Source organism: Rhinolophus sinicus, chromosome 14 (genome assembly GCF_057876585.1).
Source record: "Rhinolophus sinicus isolate RSI-liver-muscle chromosome 14, RSI-T2T, whole genome shotgun sequence".
NCBI classification, from domain to species: domain Eukaryota; kingdom Metazoa; phylum Chordata; class Mammalia; order Chiroptera; family Rhinolophidae; genus Rhinolophus; species Rhinolophus sinicus.
This window is the reverse complement of record NC_142514.1, coordinates 143,798,866-143,817,115: the sequence shown is the minus strand read 5'-3', so window position 1 is coordinate 143,817,115 and position 18,250 is coordinate 143,798,866. Positions and strand designations below refer to the sequence as shown.

The 18,250-nt window shown below is 41.1% G+C and overlaps 1 pseudogene; it reads left to right on the top strand.

Moving 5' to 3' along the window:
- Window positions 1-406: 406 nt before the first annotated feature.
- On the top strand, window positions 407-7,088 carry LOC141572493 (interferon-induced very large GTPase 1-like; annotated as a pseudogene).
- The last annotated feature ends 11,162 nt before the right edge of the window (window positions 7,089-18,250 follow it).

The following is an 18,250-nucleotide window of genomic DNA, read 5'->3' as shown; positions in this document are numbered from 1 at the left end:
AGAAACTAACTGAGGAGTGATAACAGAGTACCACTCTGTTATTAAAATAAACATCAGGGGGTGGGGTGACCAGTAAGCTCAGTTGGTTAGAGCATGGTGCTGATAACACCAACATTGCTGGTTCGATCCCCGCATGGGTCACTGGGAGATGCACCCTCCTTAAAGAGTCAACTATGCCATTGTAGCATGAAAGCAATATATAACCAATGACCATGGCTGTTTCCCAATAAAATTTAAAAACAAATAATAAATAAATAAAAATAAACATCAAACTGTCAAACTCATGCATATTTTCAAATGGCATTCCTCACCATATTGCTATCCATGCAACTGATTCTATGTAACAGGAAGGGCAAAAGCCAGTTTCTTAAGTTGCAACTCACCATGGCAACTAAAAAGGCAGTCGATGTTCAAAACATCCACAAATATGTCACACACACACACACACACAACACACACAGCAGAATCTGTAAATAGTTATATAAGGAGCAGCTACACTGGCTTTGGAGTGAAAATTGCTGCAGGTGTGACTGTGTCAGACTCTCATTCAAACGCATCCTCCCAAATCACAACCTGCCAAAATCTTCAAATCAAAGTCCAACTATCTGTGGCCCACACAGGGGGCCCACCAGAAGCAAACAACTTTTCCCAGTGGAAAGCTGGCCTAGTTGCCAGTAATCAAATCTGGTGTGTCATTGACCTGGGACTTCAGCTGGTGCCCATTGGGACACCACCCTCTCCAGTCACAAAAGGAATTTTAAAGACCCTCTTCAGGTAGCTAACTTGCTGAAAAATAGCTAGAGTACTCTAACTGGCCTCTCTGCCCAGATCCAACATGGAGAAGAATTATTGACTGTTGGGAAAGAGGCTAGGGTTTTCCTAGAGGATGTGAAATCCTGGGAGGTATCTGATCCAGAAGAGCAGCTTAAAAGGCTGATAAATTTCATGCAATGTTGAGTGAAAAAATTAAAAGTTATGACACTTGGGTTAACATATGCCTCACAGATGAGGGTCTGCAGACTTTTCTGATTAAAAACTGTTAACTTTTGCAAAAAGTCTTCCATTTACAAAATCAAATTTATTAAATCTCAGTTACGCAGCCTTTTGGATCCGCAAGTCTACAGAGTGACAAACTTTCCTCAGGCTCATTCCATCATGCAGTGGATCTTCCAGCCAGAGTCAGAGCGAGAGCACATCAATGTCTCTGAGTTTTCTGAATTAATTTAAATCTTAAATGACCTCATGGAAGTGAAGGCCGAATCTGAGTCTGCAGAAACAGTGGAGGAAGCTCAAAGAAAGGCCACTTATGAGATGAGCTTGTCTCTTGGCTGCTTCTTGAATTACCTCCAAGAAACAGAGCAGCCAGACACACAGCTCTTGCTACTTAACATTGCAGCTGGTGCAGGGTATCATGTGGTAAACCATGCTTTTCAGTATCTCCTGGGCTGTGATGAGATAGACTTCCTACTGAATGAAATGCGAACAGCCCAAGGAAATACCAGGAGCTCAAAACGATTTGTACCTACAGAGCTCAGGCATTCCTGGTACTCATATCTTACAGCTACTGTTGGAGTCACAGCTGTGTCTCCAGAGGAGAAAACACAACGCTTGGCATTAATAAGATGTCACATGGGCCAATCTTTGTCTGAAGAAGTTGTACACGTCCTCACCAGACTTGAAGCAGATCATGATTGGGAAAACCTAGAGAAAGACTTGAGATTGCTCATTCACGGGAATTATGAAGCCACCATCTCTTCACGGCAAATGGATAAGGATAGAAAAAATTTGCAAAGCATCTTCCATGAAAAGAAAGAGCCCCATGAACCACATGATAATGAAAACAGCAAATGGGAAGTCATAGAAGATGGAGCTTTCCAAGAATTATTCCAGCGTTTAGGCCTAGAAGGTCACTACCCAAAAAGGATTAGCAGAGCTAACTTCCAACCGATCTACAAGGCTTCTGTGTACAACAGCCAGCCCTGCTCTGAATGGGAGCTTCCCTTCTATTTCCTGCCATAGCTACTGATGCTGGATTATGGGCTGAGATACCTGGTCTTCACAGATGACAGAAACACACAGAATCAAGTCTATCCAAGTGACTTGAATCAGGAAAATGAGGCTTTTGATTCATATGAAGACTTGTTTGAAGACACAGAGGCTCCTGCTAATCCTTCAGCCACTAATCGTAGGCCCCATATTCATCCTATGGATATTCAGATGGCGATTCTTCACTGTGCAGATGATTTTGCCAGACAATATATTCTGGGCAAACTTGCCATTTGTCAGTTTGCCCTCCCCTTTCTCATACCTAATCCCTGTAGTTCTGAAATTGAATTCTCTCTCTGGTCTCTCCGTCAAATTAGAAGGAGCTGGCATGAAGCCAGGAAATCAACAAAAGAGGAGAAGAACAATTACAAGAATAAGCAGATGTGTTGTATCTCTACCCCCATTGTGTCCTTCATTAGAGTTGGAAGTGGCGTCTCTGCCTCCAAATCTCAGATCACGAACTGTCTCCTCAGTAAACGTAAACATGATATCTTTTTTCACCGACACTGCAGAGGGAGCAGCAAAGACTGTCTCCTGATGGGGGGCATGGTGAAATCTGTTGGTACTGTCCCGGGGGAGGAAGATGAGGACAGATTTGACAACTGTTTGACCTTCACAGTCTTCATGGAGAAGCAGAGGAAAATGAGAAGCAACTCACCTTCCTGCAGGAGGTCTCTTCTCTCATTGTTGTCCTCATGTCAACTTCAGATGACAATAAAGAGAACCGGAAAATTGTCCGTGATCTGAGTCAGTCACCAAGACCTCTGATCTGTTTGCTTGATAACAAAGGATAAACCATGGCCAATAATTCTAACCAGAAAGCGATCATTGGGATCAGGAACAGAAATGAGGCGGAATTAACAGAGGAGCTCGCGACTACAATCAGACGTTTGCTAGAGCTCTCGGACACTGCTCTGAGCATGGAGGACTGTTCCCCGATTGCTCGCAAGCAAGGATTCCTTATTGATGAAGACCAGAGAGATTGCAGGGAAGCCAAAGAAAAGGCAGAGATCCTAATGGCCCTACTGAAAGAAAAGAAGATATCTCAGGTGAAGGAAAACTTACTACCCCTTCAGGGACAACTGTGGCACCTTTGGTATAAAAAGGACAAAGAACTCTATCACCTCAGAGAAAAGGGGAATCAGAGCAATGAACAACACAAATGAGAAACTGAGAAAGTAAAAGAGAGAATACGGTGCCAACAGTTGACCAGAGCTTTTCCTCTCAATGATTTAATGCGCTGTGTCCTTGAAATTCTCCAAACACATTCAGAAACTCACACCACACTCTACTTTTTGCAAGGGCTGAGTATGTTTTTGGACAACCTGACTGCAGGACACTTGGAAAAACTGAATGAAGAGAAAAAGTCTGTGTATTTACTGATACAAACAGAAAAGCAAAATGCACCAAATATCAACAACCTGAAACGTTGGCAAAATAGGATAGAATCTATCTCCATACAGATTAGTGACTGTACCTTGGGAATTCAGCAACTTCTCAGAGAAGTTGGGCAGATCTATGAAGTTCTGGAAGAAGCTTCTTCCACAAAAGATACCGTTTTTCTCTCCCTTCCCCAGATTGCTGCAGATCTAATGATATCTGGTGTTCCCATTGAGCTGATGGACGGGGATGCTTCATATGTGCCTCTAAAGTGGGTGACAGCTCTTTTTGACAAACTCTCTGAGAAACTTGGAAACAAACGGCTGTTTGTTCTCTCTGTCCTCAGCCTGCAGAGTTCAGGGAAGTCCACCCTGCTGAATGCACTCTTTGGGCTGCAGTTCACTGTCAGTGCTCGGACGTGTATCTGGGGGCCTGCATACAATTCCTGAAGGTGGAGAAGACATTCTCAAAGGAACTTGGCTTTGATTTTGTGCTAATTGTGGATACAGAAGGTCTTCGGGCCCCAGAACTGAGCAACAAATCCAAGAACCGTGACAATGAATTGGCAACCTTTGTCATTGGACTTGGAAGCCGGACTCTGATCAATATTTTTGGAGAAAATCCATCAGAAATGCAAGATATTCTCCAAATTGTTGTCCAAGCCTTTTTGAGGATGAAACAAGTAAAAATTTCCCCAAGTTGCCTCTTTGTCCATCAGAATGTGGGGGAAGTTACAACTAAAGACCAAACTATGGAAGGACGAAGGCACTTAGAGCAGAGACTGGATGAAATGGCAGCAACAGCGGCTGAACAAGAACAGTACTCAGATGTAACCCGCTTTAGTGATGTCATTAAGTTTGATGTCAATACTCATGTCTATTACTTTGCTCACCTCTGGGATGGCAATCCCCCAATGGCCCCTCCCAATCCTCGCTACAGCCACAACGTCCCGGAACTGAAAACTACAATTCTTATGACTGCCAAACAGGAATCCAGGGGGAGCATCATGAAGATATCAGAAGTAAAATCACGAGTTCAAGATTTATGGAGAGCCCTGGTGAATGAGAACTTTATTTTCAGTTTTAGGAACACCCGCGAGGTCATGGCCATAAGCAATTTGGAAACCATGTGTAACAGCTGGACCTGGGAGCTGAGGAGTCACGTGCTAGGCTTGCAGAACCAGCTGATTAACCAGATTCACAATGGAAAAATCTAGACACTCAGTACAAGCACACTTGAGGCTCCAGTTGCAGAAAAATATGAAGCCATCAAGCAAGAGCTTGAAAAATATTTTAATGAAAATCCAGAGAGAGAAATACTGATTCAGTGGAAAGCAAATTTTGAAAATAAGCTAATGATCCTTAAAGAGGCACTTATTTTAGACAGCCGAAGAAAGGTTGAGGGGGTTATTATTATAAAAAGAATCAGGAAAGAATGGATAATGAAAAATCACGTTATGAAAAGGAATTATTGGAGAAAGGCCGAAAATTGGCTTTAACTATAAAGGACAAGAAATTGAGTGATGAAGAGTTATGTAAGAAATTCAATCAAGTTTGGAAAAGATGGGTCTATGCTGTGTCCTCAACTCTTCCTCCAGTCACAGAGCCTAACATTGATGTGGATGCTGAAGACAGGATGTTGGAATATTTTAAAAAGGAGAGAGACACGGTGAACCTATTGAAGAAAAATTCTGGAAAAACATTTCAAATCAATTATGATGAACATGTCAAGGTGAGCAAGAAATATTTCGTCATTACCAGGCAATTAGAAGAACATGATAAAGAGTCCATTGACAAACCACTGAGCACATTATTTCACGATTTACTGAAACTATTAAAAATATTGAAAGGCAACAACATGATTACAATCCAAGTTATTTCCATGAAATCCTAAGAATAATAGAAGAGGAGGTAAAATCATCCCTCACTGAGGAAAGATACACATTTACAAGTAAATATAAAATTGACTTATCTTTGTGTTTATTCTGAAGAGCAGCAGAGAATTTTAAGGAGATGCACAGGGCATTCAAAAGAGTAAATGATCCTATAAATTCTGGAAAGGAAGAAAGATGGTTTTTTTCATGAGTTTTAAGAACTCTTGTCAAGAAGCAACCTCAATCAAAACATTTGATAAACTCACTCCTGCTGTCTATACCACTATATGGGAAATAATGGCCCCTCAAATTGCTGGAGTCATGCGATCTATCCTCCCTGCATTCAGTGGAAACAGAACTAATCTGGAGAAACACATTCTTATCTCTCTGGCAGAAAAAGAAAATTTCAATGATTACTGGGAGCACCTTCATAATACAGAATCATTTTTTAGGAATTATATTCAAAACCATATTGAAAGGTGTTGTTCATACAAAGGCAGTGAAACAATGAAGACTTTTTAAAAAATACGTTTAGGTGACATCAAGAATCCCATCCTCTCAGGCCGGCCCGGTGGCTCAGGTGGTTACAGCTCCGTGCTCCTAACTCCGAAGGCTGCCGGTTCGATTCCCACATGGGCCAGTGGGCTCTCAACCACAAGGTTGCCAGTTCAATTCCTCGAGTCCCGCAAGGGATGGTGGGCTCTGCCCCCTGCAACTAAGATTGAACACGGCACCTTGAGCTGAGCTGCCGCTGAGTTCCCGAATGGCTCAGTTGGTTGGAATGCATCCTCTCAACCACAAAGTTGCTGGTTCAACTCCCGCAAGCGATGGTGGGCTGTGCCCCCTGCAACTATATAAATGGCAACTGGACCTGGAGCTGAGCTGCACCCTCCACAACTAAGACTGAAAGAGCAACAACTTGAAGCTGAACAGAACCCTCCACAACTAAGATCGAAAGGACAACAACTTGACTTGGAGAAAAAGTCCTGGAAGTGCACACTGTTCCCCAATAAAGTCCTGTTCCCCTTCCCCAATAAAATCTTTAAAAAAAAAAAAAAATCCCATCCCATGAATCCACAGAAATAGCTAAAGATAAAAGCAACACTGTGTCTGGGTGGTTTAATTTGTTCTGTGATCACCTGGGAAGTAACTTGATCTTTCCACGAAAAGATTTGATAAGCATTGAACACCAGGAGATAAAAGATATTGAGTTTCTCAAAGAAGCCATCACTGAAGCTGTGGATCCAGCAATGAAGACAGTAGAACAGAAGTGTTTGAGTATGCCTGTAGAAGAAATTGTTCCTGAAATCCAGAAAATGGTCTCTGAACATCTCTGTGGATGCTGGAAACAGTGTCCCTTCTGCGGAGCAATTTGTACAAACACAATCCCCACACAGGATGGAGACCACAGTGTTCCCTTTCACCGTCCTAAGGCTATCGATGGGTGGCAATATCATGGAACAGAAGAGTTGACCAATGAATACTGTACTAGTTTGGTAGCAAGTGATCTTTCATTTTGTTTGCTGGATGACAGCACATTCCCATAGAAGAACTATCGACAGGCAGGAGGGGACTATGCCACATGGAGCATCACCCCAGACTCATCTACCCAGCCCTACTGGAAATGGTCTGTCTGTCACTTCAGATCAAACCTAGAAGAAAAATATGAGAAAAAATGTATAGGTAGAGGTAAAATCCCTGATCAATGGTTCAAAATCACAAAGCAGGATGTGCTTGATGACTTGAAAAAACAGTAATACTCAGTGACCACAAGAGTACGAGAATGTGAACAAAAGAATTGTAGTACCTGAACAATCCTAGATACCTCCTCACAACGAGAACCTTCATTATTTCCAATTTTTCAAATGAAATATCTAAAAATAAATCAATTAACATTGCAAGAGTAGATTTCATGTTGGAAGGGCTTCATTTTTCTTTGTCTCAATTCCTTCTGGTTTAAAAACAGGTTACTAAAATACATGAACATATAATAAAAATAAAATCCATTTAAAATGTCTACTTCATACTTTAAACTGTTATTCAGACTGTTTTATTTTAAGTTATATACAGTCTCAAAAAAAAGTCATAGAGGAAAATAAAAATCATTGCAGCCTGCTATAAATTTCTATAGATTAAACATGTGTCTATGTCAAAACAACATACAGTTCTTCGCTGGAAGCTATAAATTGCCTTTTATTTTAAGTGCATTTCTTTCACCCTCTGAAATTGTGTACTAACCTGGAATGAAAAAATACTCATGGGAATTTCATGCTTCCCAAGCATAGCGATATTTAGACATATTCTGTTCTAGGAAAGAACACAAAAGACTTGACCACGATAGAGACTGCATCAATTCAGAAAACATTATCAAGCAAATGTGGAAAATAGGTATCAAATAAATGTTTTTTCTCATTTAACCATCACCTTTTTCTTCCCTGGCATCTTGGCAGTTCCCTGTGCCTGCTTTCAAAAAATATATGGTTCACAAGTGTTGTCACACAGCAGCCTAGCAGACTGTCCCCCCATGTCTTTCCTTGTGGAAAGAAAGTCTGTGAGACAGTACCTTTTTGGGACGTTACTTATCTCAATGTTTTATACCTCACGTCTCTCTGTCTGGTCCCCAAAAGATGGTTTGCAGCCAATGACGAGGAAGATTCCCCACAGGGAGGGGGGAACAACTCAAGCCAGGCAGAACTGAATGGGGACCCCCAATGAGCTGCCTTAGCAGATCCGGGAAGGAGCCTTGCCTCCCCTTCCCCCCTGCCTGGGAAAAGCCATTGCTGACTCTGGCTTTCCTCTCTCACCTGATTGTGAGAGAAGTCATGAGGGCAATAAAGATCAGCTCTCTCCACTTATCTCAACAGAACTGTTACAAGGTGAGACTTGCCCCCCAGAGAGGTGCATATCTCACCTAAGTCATCACAAGATTTTCTGCTTTGGCTGCTTGGGGACAAAGATAATTGGTTTGATTCACTTTTGTGAAAAGATGTATGAGATTCACAGACCATGGAATAGATAATGCTAATGCCTTATGTGAATATCAATAAAAGCCACCAGTCGGCTTGATTCTGAGCTCCAGTCTTCCATGACTGCAAGGCCCCCGGACTTCTGAAATTTAACTGCATCAAGTCTCTGTTTCTTTCTTTTTAAAAAAACTTAACCTAAAGCCGCCCCTTTTTGTTCCTTCACTGCCCGTGTTGCGCTGGACACGACACACAAGCATTTGGGTATTCTGACCTTAGTGCTTTGTACAAATCAAAGAAGGACTAGCTTCTGAACAGATTTATGACCAGGTGAAGGGGCCATTTTAATCATGGCTACAGACAAGGTCTGATTTCATTATGCCATTGGTGATTTTGAAAACTATTCTTTCAAGAATAAAATATCAGAGTATATAGATGTTAGGCTCTAATATTTCTATAGAAATTCTTTTATGTATTAAAATGTAAAGAAATGCTTATCTCCAAAACAATCACCTTGTGACTTTTCATGCTATTGGAGTTTTAGGAACATGTTCAGAATGAAAATGAAAAACACTCTGAAGACACCAAGAACCTGAGAGGGAACCGAAATCACCATTCTGCAATCCTATACCTTCTGAAACAATGACTTATGCTAGGTTCTCAAAGCTGATGACCTAAGGAATCCCAACACAAAGAAGAAAATGTCTTCATGTTGGACACAAGAGCATCCATTAGCTTCTATTTACAGGCACACTCTCTACCTCTCCATAGCCAGTAAAAACAGACAATCCATGGAACAGCAGTCCAAACTTGGATCTTCAGAGCTGGGAGATAGCAGTGCTGATTCTGTTATCTTTGTACCTCAAAGGACTTCAAGCATACTCCCAGTTTGAGTTCAAATGACCCATGTCACCAGAAGAAATCCTGGAACAGAAAAATTATAAAAGAAACAAGTCTTCTTTAACAGTATGGTTTCCATTTTGTTCTCTGGAAAATTGTCTCAGTAAGAGTTGAAAGTGTTAGGTAGAATTTAGAAAATGGAGGAGGTGGAGAGGGGTGGGGGTCCATAGTGCCTACAGAAAAAGCCCATAAATAGCTTTGATTTACTGCCTCTAGCCAGGTATCTGTTTTTACAACAACAGATGACAAGAGGCGGCCTGGAGCAAGATAAAGATCTCAGTCAACAGACCTCCATCTATCTTAGGAGGTCACACCCTCCCGTGGAAGATCATGTACCACCTTTTCCCGCCAAATCAATATGTAACTCCCTCACCCCACCCAGAAAACTGTTAAGTCCTCCGGACAAGGCCTAGCTCTCTCTCTCTCCAGCTCTCCTGACCTCTTGCAAGCGCACTCTCTCTGTGTCTCTGTGTGTGTGTGTCTCTCTCTGACCCTCTTGCCATCTTGTCAGCATTCTCTCTCCCCCCACCCCACCCCACCCTCCTACTCTCTTGCCGCGCATGCGCAATCTCTCCTTACACCCCAACCCCTTACACTTCGCCTAGGCCCTTTCTCTTCCCCAGGAACAGATCACTAATACCAGGGGCCTAGGCCCCTCTCTCCCACCTCGGCTACACGCGTTCTCTTCCCTGAGAACATATAACTAATAAAACCTGATTGCATACTAATTAGCTTCCTGACCTTTGATTCTTCACTGCACTGGCAAGAACTGAGACCTCCGTAAAAACAGGACCTCCTAATATGATCATGTCGAAATGGTGACACAAACAGAGCACAGTGCCTGTCTCTCACATCACTGCACCTTGAAAACTGCAATATTCAGTTAAAACTTGCTGAATGCTTTTTGTACTTGTTTAATGAATCCATAATGTCTTTAATTAAGAAGTATCATAGACCATATATTAACTTTGATTTTTAAGCCAAAATTGTTATGTAGAAATAAAAAAAAATACCTTTGATAAATTTGTCAGGCATTTAAGCAGTGTGATTATTAAACAAGATTCAGAAGCTGTGCTCAAGACATAAAAAAAATGGGCAAGAAGTAAATTGAAATAGAGAGAAGATGACTATATAGGAATCGGGTTTTCTGGTAGTAGTGGAGATACTAAAGCTGCCATCAGGTGGGGATTACAGTGCCATTGGATTAGAGTCACTGAGGGAGGAGCCCTCAGGGCCAATGGAGTTGGGGAAATGGAGACAGTAAGGATGAGAATCACATGATCAGAAAGAGTGGGAGACACTGGGCCCAGGTGAAGGTACAGGATTAGAAGTGGCCAGAGTTGTGAGGTCAGTAGAGATAGGACACACGTGAATGAGTCTCTCAGAGTCATTGAAAGTGGGGAACATAGAAATACAGGAATTGGGGGTCACCACATCAGTAGATCTAGAGGATTTCCAGAGTAAGTAAGCAACAGATAGCAAGTGCAATAGGAATGGAGGAGTCACAAGGCCTGTAGGAATGGAGCTAGGAGGGTGGTGGATTCTAAAGCATGATCAAATCACATGAATAAGATGTGAGTTTCTTAAATGAAGATGAAAATTTGCACTGAGTTTTGAAGTGGTCTCTCTCTCTCTCTCTCTCTCTCTCTCTCTCTCTCTCTCTCAGAAAGAAGATATGATAAAGTCTAGGGAATGGGGTGTGTTATAAATTAAATGTTTGAGTCTCCCCCAAATTCATATGTTGAAACCCTAACTCACAATGTGATTTAGAGAGGGGGGCCTTGGGAGACAATTAGGGTATGATGAATTCATGAGGGCAGGGCCCTCATTATTGGATCAGTGACCTTATAAGACACAAGAGAGATCTCGCTGTCTCTCTCTGTCTCCACATGCATGAACCAAGGAAAGGCATGAGCACACAGCAGGACGGCAGCCATCTGCAAGCCGGGAAGAGAGCCCTCACCAGGAAACAAATCAGCCAGCACCTTGATCTTATATGCTCCAGAATTGTCAGAAATAAATTTCTGTAATCTCAGAACCCCAGTCTACGGTTTTACATTATGGCAACCGGAGCTGACTACAATAGCGTATGTCTAAAAATTGACCCCCATAAGTTTTGGCATGTTCTTCCTTTGAACTATAGCGAAAGACATATGAAATATACAATTTATTCCCCGTTCCCTCAAAATTATAATTCACTTTAATCATTCTAACCCTTTACTAAGGTCTGAAACAGCCATTCAGCCCTTCATGATAGTGCTGTGGTGCATGAGTGCACAAGGCAGTGAAGGAAAGTGTGTGCACCATCATTGACACTGTCAATGATAATTACTAATGCTGCTATCTTTATAGTAGTGATGCCTGTGAGACCTTGGGTATGTTATTTAACTTCTCTGAGCTCAAGTGCCCTGTCTGTAAGATACTAGTACATTTCTCATGCTATTGTTGGAAAGAATAAATAAATTGTTATGGAGAAAGCATTTAGTACAGTGCCATACACTGAATAAGTATTCTCTAAGTTATTGCAATGTTATATTACCTCCACCAAGTTCCTTATTCCTTTGCTTTTGAGTAACATTTTATTACAACCACATTGATAACTTGAGATAGTCTCATCTGGGCTTCAATGGCAGGAATATTCAACAATGACTCCTTGGGCAATCACAGTTGAGATCACAGTAGTTCTAAATAAATGTGATTTTAACCTATACTTCAAATACATCTCAAAATATTGATGTCCTTTGGTACTTTATCAGTAGTTACACTATTTCAAACAGTAATCAACCAGACAAAGGTGTAGAGAAGTCACTGTCACAATTCTTTAGCAGTATGGAAGATAATATGTCTTATGTTCCCCAGAGTATTTGCATGTGAATCTGTAAGACATAGATTCACATGCAAGTGATTAACTAGAAAAGTTATCCCAGTAGAAATTAAAAAGAAGAAGCAAGAAGGGGGAAGTAATTTAAAGTAAGGGAATAAATTAGTAGGTACATGTCAACTTTTCAGAGTTATGGAATGCCAGCTTGCAGTTGAAGTGAAGAACACAACCTCAGAAGTTAGACTGGTTGGTTTTGCATAAAGTGTCCACCATTTACTAGCTGTATGTCCTTGTGTGAATTACTCAACCTGTCTCTGCTTCACTTTTTACCTCTAAAACACGGTACCTTCTCATAGATCTGTGAGGACAACTTGAGATAATATATACACCTGGCACAGAGTATGTGTTCCAATAATGTTAGCTGGTGGTAGTAATAGTAGCAGCAGCAAGAGCAGAAAAAGTCATGTTAATAGAAGAAACACTAGTAATTATTAACATTATTATTATTATTATTATTATTGCTATTATATTGAAATATAGTTATGCCTGAACCCCATCTTCAATTGTAAGCTCCTGAAGAAGAGTGTCCAAGTCTTTTTTGTCTCCATATGCTCAGCATCTAGAATGGTATTTACCCCAGTGTAGATAATGAATACTGGCTGTTAAACACAATTGACAGGACAAATTTACTAGATATTGGAGGTAGAAGTAGTGACATTTAGAAGGAACAGAATGAATATCAAAGATGGTTCTGATATTTCAAACAGTTAATGCAGATAACACTAACTAAGTACAGGTCACCAATGGCCTCTATTTTGCTAAATCCAATATTTTATTCTCAGTCATCTTACTTGCTGTACCAGCATCATTTTATCACTTTTTTCCACTCTTGCTTTTCCTCCTACATCACTCTGCTTTACTAGGTCTTCCTGTTCTATTAGAACTCTCAGTGCTAGCACACTCCATCTTTGGTCTTCTTTCAATTTAGACTCTCCCTCTTAAGGTGTCCCCAGTCCCCGTGGCATTAAATACCACCTACACATTCATGCCTCCTAATACATGCATTTCACACACACCTCACCCCAAACATCAAACACATGCCTACTTAACACCTCCACTTGGATGTCTTAAAGGCATCTCAAGCTTAATAAACTCAAAACTGGATTCTAAATATCCGCTCACCCAAAACCTACTCTATTGCAGACTTCTTCATTACAGTTAAAAGGAAATCCATTGTTTCAATTCATTGTTTTGCTGCCATGGAGTTATCAGCTTCCTGTTAACTGCTCATCACCAAAATCTCCACTTTTTATTTTCAAGAACACCTTAGTCTTCAACTTCCTCACACTCTGTTTCAAGTCCTACCCAGTTCCGTTAGGTTGGACACTCGACCCAGGGCTCTCTGTTCCTATGAACTACCTTTTGCTCTGGGAACAATTTCAGAGCCAGTGATCCAGGCACTGGGTGAGGCCAGTGTCTTTAGTCTCTTTGGCTTCCCTTTCCCAGCGTGGAACCTCTGCTCACAGATGAGCTGATACAAGGACAATAGAAGTCCCAGTATTTTCAGCTGACCATCCCTGTGGTAGGACTTGTGCACCTATGAGTAGGGCTAGGTGCAGCACTCTCCTGAAATTCAGCCTCTGCAACTCAGTCAGACTTAGAGGGGATGGAAATACTGGCTGTTGACCCTCCCAGTGAGATTCCCTATCTCTTGACTGGGAGCTTAGGGGACAGGAAGCCCCATCTTCTTGACCACACCTGCTCAGAATGAAGGAAAGGAGCTGTCCTGGCCCATGCCATAGATTCTTTCACTGTTCTTACCGAATTTTAATACAGTTTCCTGACTAAATGTTCTTTCCTTTGCTGTACGGCCTTAGGATAATTTCCAGGAATGTTAATGGGTTGGCTTTTTTAATCACTTTCACCAGTTACTCTATTTCACTAAGTAATGGGTCCATAAAGCTCCTCACACTGCTATTCCAGAAGTAGGACTCTTCTAAAAAGAAACAGATTCATAGAGTCTGCGAAAAAACACATTTAAAGAATGCCATTTAGAGCAAGCTGTTTGATCTCTCAGAAAATTTCATGGGTCTTCTATTGACTAACTAGTCTGACCACTTCCCTGAGCTTCCTTCTTCTTTCTCTCAAGCTCTCTAGTAATTCAATTTGCTTTTATTTCTGCTTCCATTAGCTTAGACATGGAACAAAGACTTGGATATCTCAGTGGATACCCTCAAGAATCTCAGCTCTGCAGGCCCTCCTGGAACCTCAGTTTGCAGAGGAAGCCCATCCCTTCACAGTAAGAGCTGGCATTTCTCATGCCTGGAATGATACTGCAGAAGCGTCTCCTCTGCAAAATAATAAGTGCCTTATTTCTATCTACATTTCTTTTATAAAGAATTCTAATCTCCCTCTTGATAACTGAATACCTCTCATGTGCTAAGGAAAACTCTTGTTATGGACAAAGGATGCCACTTTCATCCACATCCTCATCTTTCCAATTTTGTTGCGGCCTGATGACGACAAAGCCTGTGCTCTTTTCACTTCACCTCCAGACCTTTCAGCTGGGAAAGTTTCAGGAGGTTTGAAGAGCAGAGGGAGAGAAACTGGAAGATAGCAACACGGTCACATCACAGCCTACTACTGGTCTAGAATTCGCGCAGAAACATCCTTATTTATTTCTAAAATCCCTTCTTCATAACTAAGAATCAGACATTTTGGAAGCTTGAGATTCATTCAATACATATTTGCAGAGCACTTATTATGTGCAATGTACTCTGAAAGGTATGCTGTGTAATCCACTGTTAGTTTCCAACTGCTGTTGCAAAATTATCAGACTTGGTGGTTTAAAACCATACATTAATTACCTTACATTTCTGCAGCTGTAAAGTCCAAACTGGGTCTTATGGGGCTTGACACAAATTATTCTCAGGGTTGCATTCCTCTTGAAGGAATGCCTTTGTTTCCTTGCCTTTTTTCCCAAGGCAGAGCTTAAACAGTGGTTCTAAGTAAAGGTGAAATCATCAGTGACATAGACAAAAAAGAAATCTAATTTCTCTTTTTTACAAATTTGTATTGAAAGACGTTAGGAAAAAAATAAAGCACAGCACTAGCATGGAGGTGAAGCAGAGGGAGAGGAGATGGGACCCATGAATCAGAGTCCTCTGACCTTGAAGGACCTTTTAATCTCCTCAGCAGGCGGTTATCTCACTAATAATACAAGGAAATGAAGCAGGAAGGGGAAAGAACACCCCATGAAGCGAGTAAGCCAAGTTGGAAATAGCTAGTCATCATTTCCAGAGGAAAACATCACCATAGAGGGTTATGCTGATTTCTATCTAAACTCCATGTCCCTCTACAGCCATGGACCACCTCAATTTCAGTTGCATATAGATCAGAACGTATTCTCCTAAACTCAACTGTTTACAAGGTTCCTTGATTCCATTTGGGATATGTTTGATTTATTGCTATCTTCAATATTCTAGTAATTCTAATTGTGGAAAACTGATTTGAACTGAGTCTAATACAATTACAATTCCATCTGATACCAGAGACAGACTCTGTCTCTGTCCAGTCCTTCTCAGAACATTGGATCCACAGAGGTTTTAAGACCCTAACCAGAGAGTAAAAAAAATATCAAGAAAGAGCCTGCCCCTATACTTCGAAACCTTTGTGATTCTAGGCATAGAACCAAAAGCTGGCTTGAGGTCCAATTGGCAAATGCTTCCCATGCTCACCACTAAATCCTTGACGGAATATTTGCTGAGCTTCCTATACTGGTTCCCAGGACATTGCTTCATGGAGGCTTCAGAGAGTAAGATGCAGTCATTCAGAGTAATGGAAAAAGCTTGGTTCTCTACTTACAACCCTTCTGACACCAAACATGTATGTTTTCCACACCAAGCAATGCTCCAATGCTCTGAGGACAACAACTGGGTGTCCTACAGTTCGATTCTAACACTAACTACCTGGAGATATTGCAGAACCATAGGTAAAGGGCTCAGACCCCCACTTCAAACACCAATTGCAAGGCCAAGGTTGTCACATGTACCTCTAACCAATTGGCTATAAATTGGGGGTTTCCAAGATCCACTCCTCAAGTTTGATAATTTACTTGGACTGCAGGAAAGTGCTTTACTTACTATTACAGATTTATATTAAGGATGTAACTCAGGAACAGCTAAATGGGAGAGGGCAAGGTACATACCTTGTACAGGGCAAAGTATGTGGGTAGAGAGGCAGAGTATCTGTGCGCTCTCTGGGCATGCTAAACCTCCCGAGTACCTCAATGTGTTCATCAACCCTGAAACTCTCCAAACCCTGTTGTTTAGGATTTTTAATGGTAGCATGATTGATTAAATCATTGGACACTGGTGATTATGTCATCTCTGGTATCTCCCGTGACGCTGGGGTAGGGAGAGTGCTGAAATCTCCACCCTCTGACCACTTTAATCACATGATTAATTTCTCTGTTAACCATGCCAGATCCTCCAAAAGTCACCTCATTACCATAACTCAGGTATGGTTGAAATGGACTTTTTATGAAAAACAAAAAATGCTGCTATATCCCTATCACTGAGGATATTCCAAGGGTTTTCTGTGCTCTGTGTCAGGAACCAGGATATAAGACGGTTTATTGTATCACAACACACAAGGGTTCTCTGTAGTGCCGTGGGCAGGTTCAACTCCCTTCTCCCAGCAGGAGCCATGAAATCTCATGTTTAACATTTTTCTACGGGCTAGGATCTTTCTTCTTCAGCTTCCTCCCAGACATTGCTTGGGATCACTTTCCTCACCTCTGCCACACTAACTGTATAATTATACTCACTACCAACACCTCCTCAGAGGCTTAAGCTGGACTCTCATCAGGGTTACTCCAAGTCTTGGCTCACCCAGAATACTCAGATCCATCTGAGCACTTTCCTTGGGGACTCAGCTGGATACTTAGAGCCATCCACTGGGAAACAAGGGTTGGGAACCATTCTGCCTCGATGCAAGCATAAGGAGGTGAATCAGCTGTGTAGAATTTAAAAATCATAATAAAACTAAGTCAGTCTGATTTTTATCACCTTGTATAACAATGCTAACAGTGTTAGTGATACAATAACCCTCACACAAAAATCTCTTCTTTATCTAAATTCCAAAGGATTGCTAAAAATTATCACTTTTTAACACTAATCCACTAAAAAATACTGTACGCTACATGGGAGTTAATTTGAAGAATTATCAGTTGCATAGTTAAATTCTTAATAAGAATTTATGATCTTTAAAGTTCACTTCAGGTGCATTTTGTGACTCCAACCCTTGCGGTAGAACGTAGCCCTGCTTGTAAAGCAGTAAATTTAAAATAAACGATCTTAGTTGTATTAGACTTTTCTTTTCCGGTTTATCTTTTTCTACTGAAGTAAAGTTTCAAATGAGGTCAATCAGACACAAAAATCTTTGCAAAGGGCCAAAATAAGCCTTGACCAACATTCAGTAAAACAATAATGTTGTTCCTTGAACACCAGCCCACAGAAATTCTAGAGAAAGCAATTAAATATGCAACAACAAAATGTAAAAAAATTGACATAAACAAAAATCAAATTTTGAATACTACCAGAAGACAAGAGATGACGGTCTTACATGGCAAGGGGGGAGGGGGGGGGGAAGAAAGGACAATGGTTGATGCTGTACATTTTCACCAAGTGGGCATTCGTTCTAAAGCAATGGATCAAGTAACACCAGTGCCAATGTTCATTGTCTCCAACTTTTGCAGAAGATCTTCACAAGTTTTACCAACAGAAATTTATGATGAATTTACAATTGTGGCAATCACTGAAAGCTACAAGAATTAATCCCAAGGAAACAAGACATGGTGTAAGGAGTGTAATTTCTGGAATTTATTGTGAAGTGTGATTTGTATAAATCTCTGCCAACATATCCATGTTTAAGACTTTTCCTAACTATTGTTATGTATTGCTTCAAATGAGAGAAACTTTTCAAAATTAACCACGTCTTCTCTGATCACCTATCAGTGATAACAGGGGGACCAATCTAAGTATCCTATCTACTGAACATGAAGATGAGCGTATTATTTTCTTAGTGCTTCTGTGACAAAGTGCCACAAACTGCGCAGCTTAAAAGAAATTTATTGTCTCATAGTTCCAATGTGCCGGCTGGGTCATACATTCTTTGAAAGATCTAATGAAGAATCCGTTCCTTGCCTTTCTCTTAGCTTCCAACGGTTGCCAGAAATCCCTGATGATCCTTGGCTTGCAACTGCAT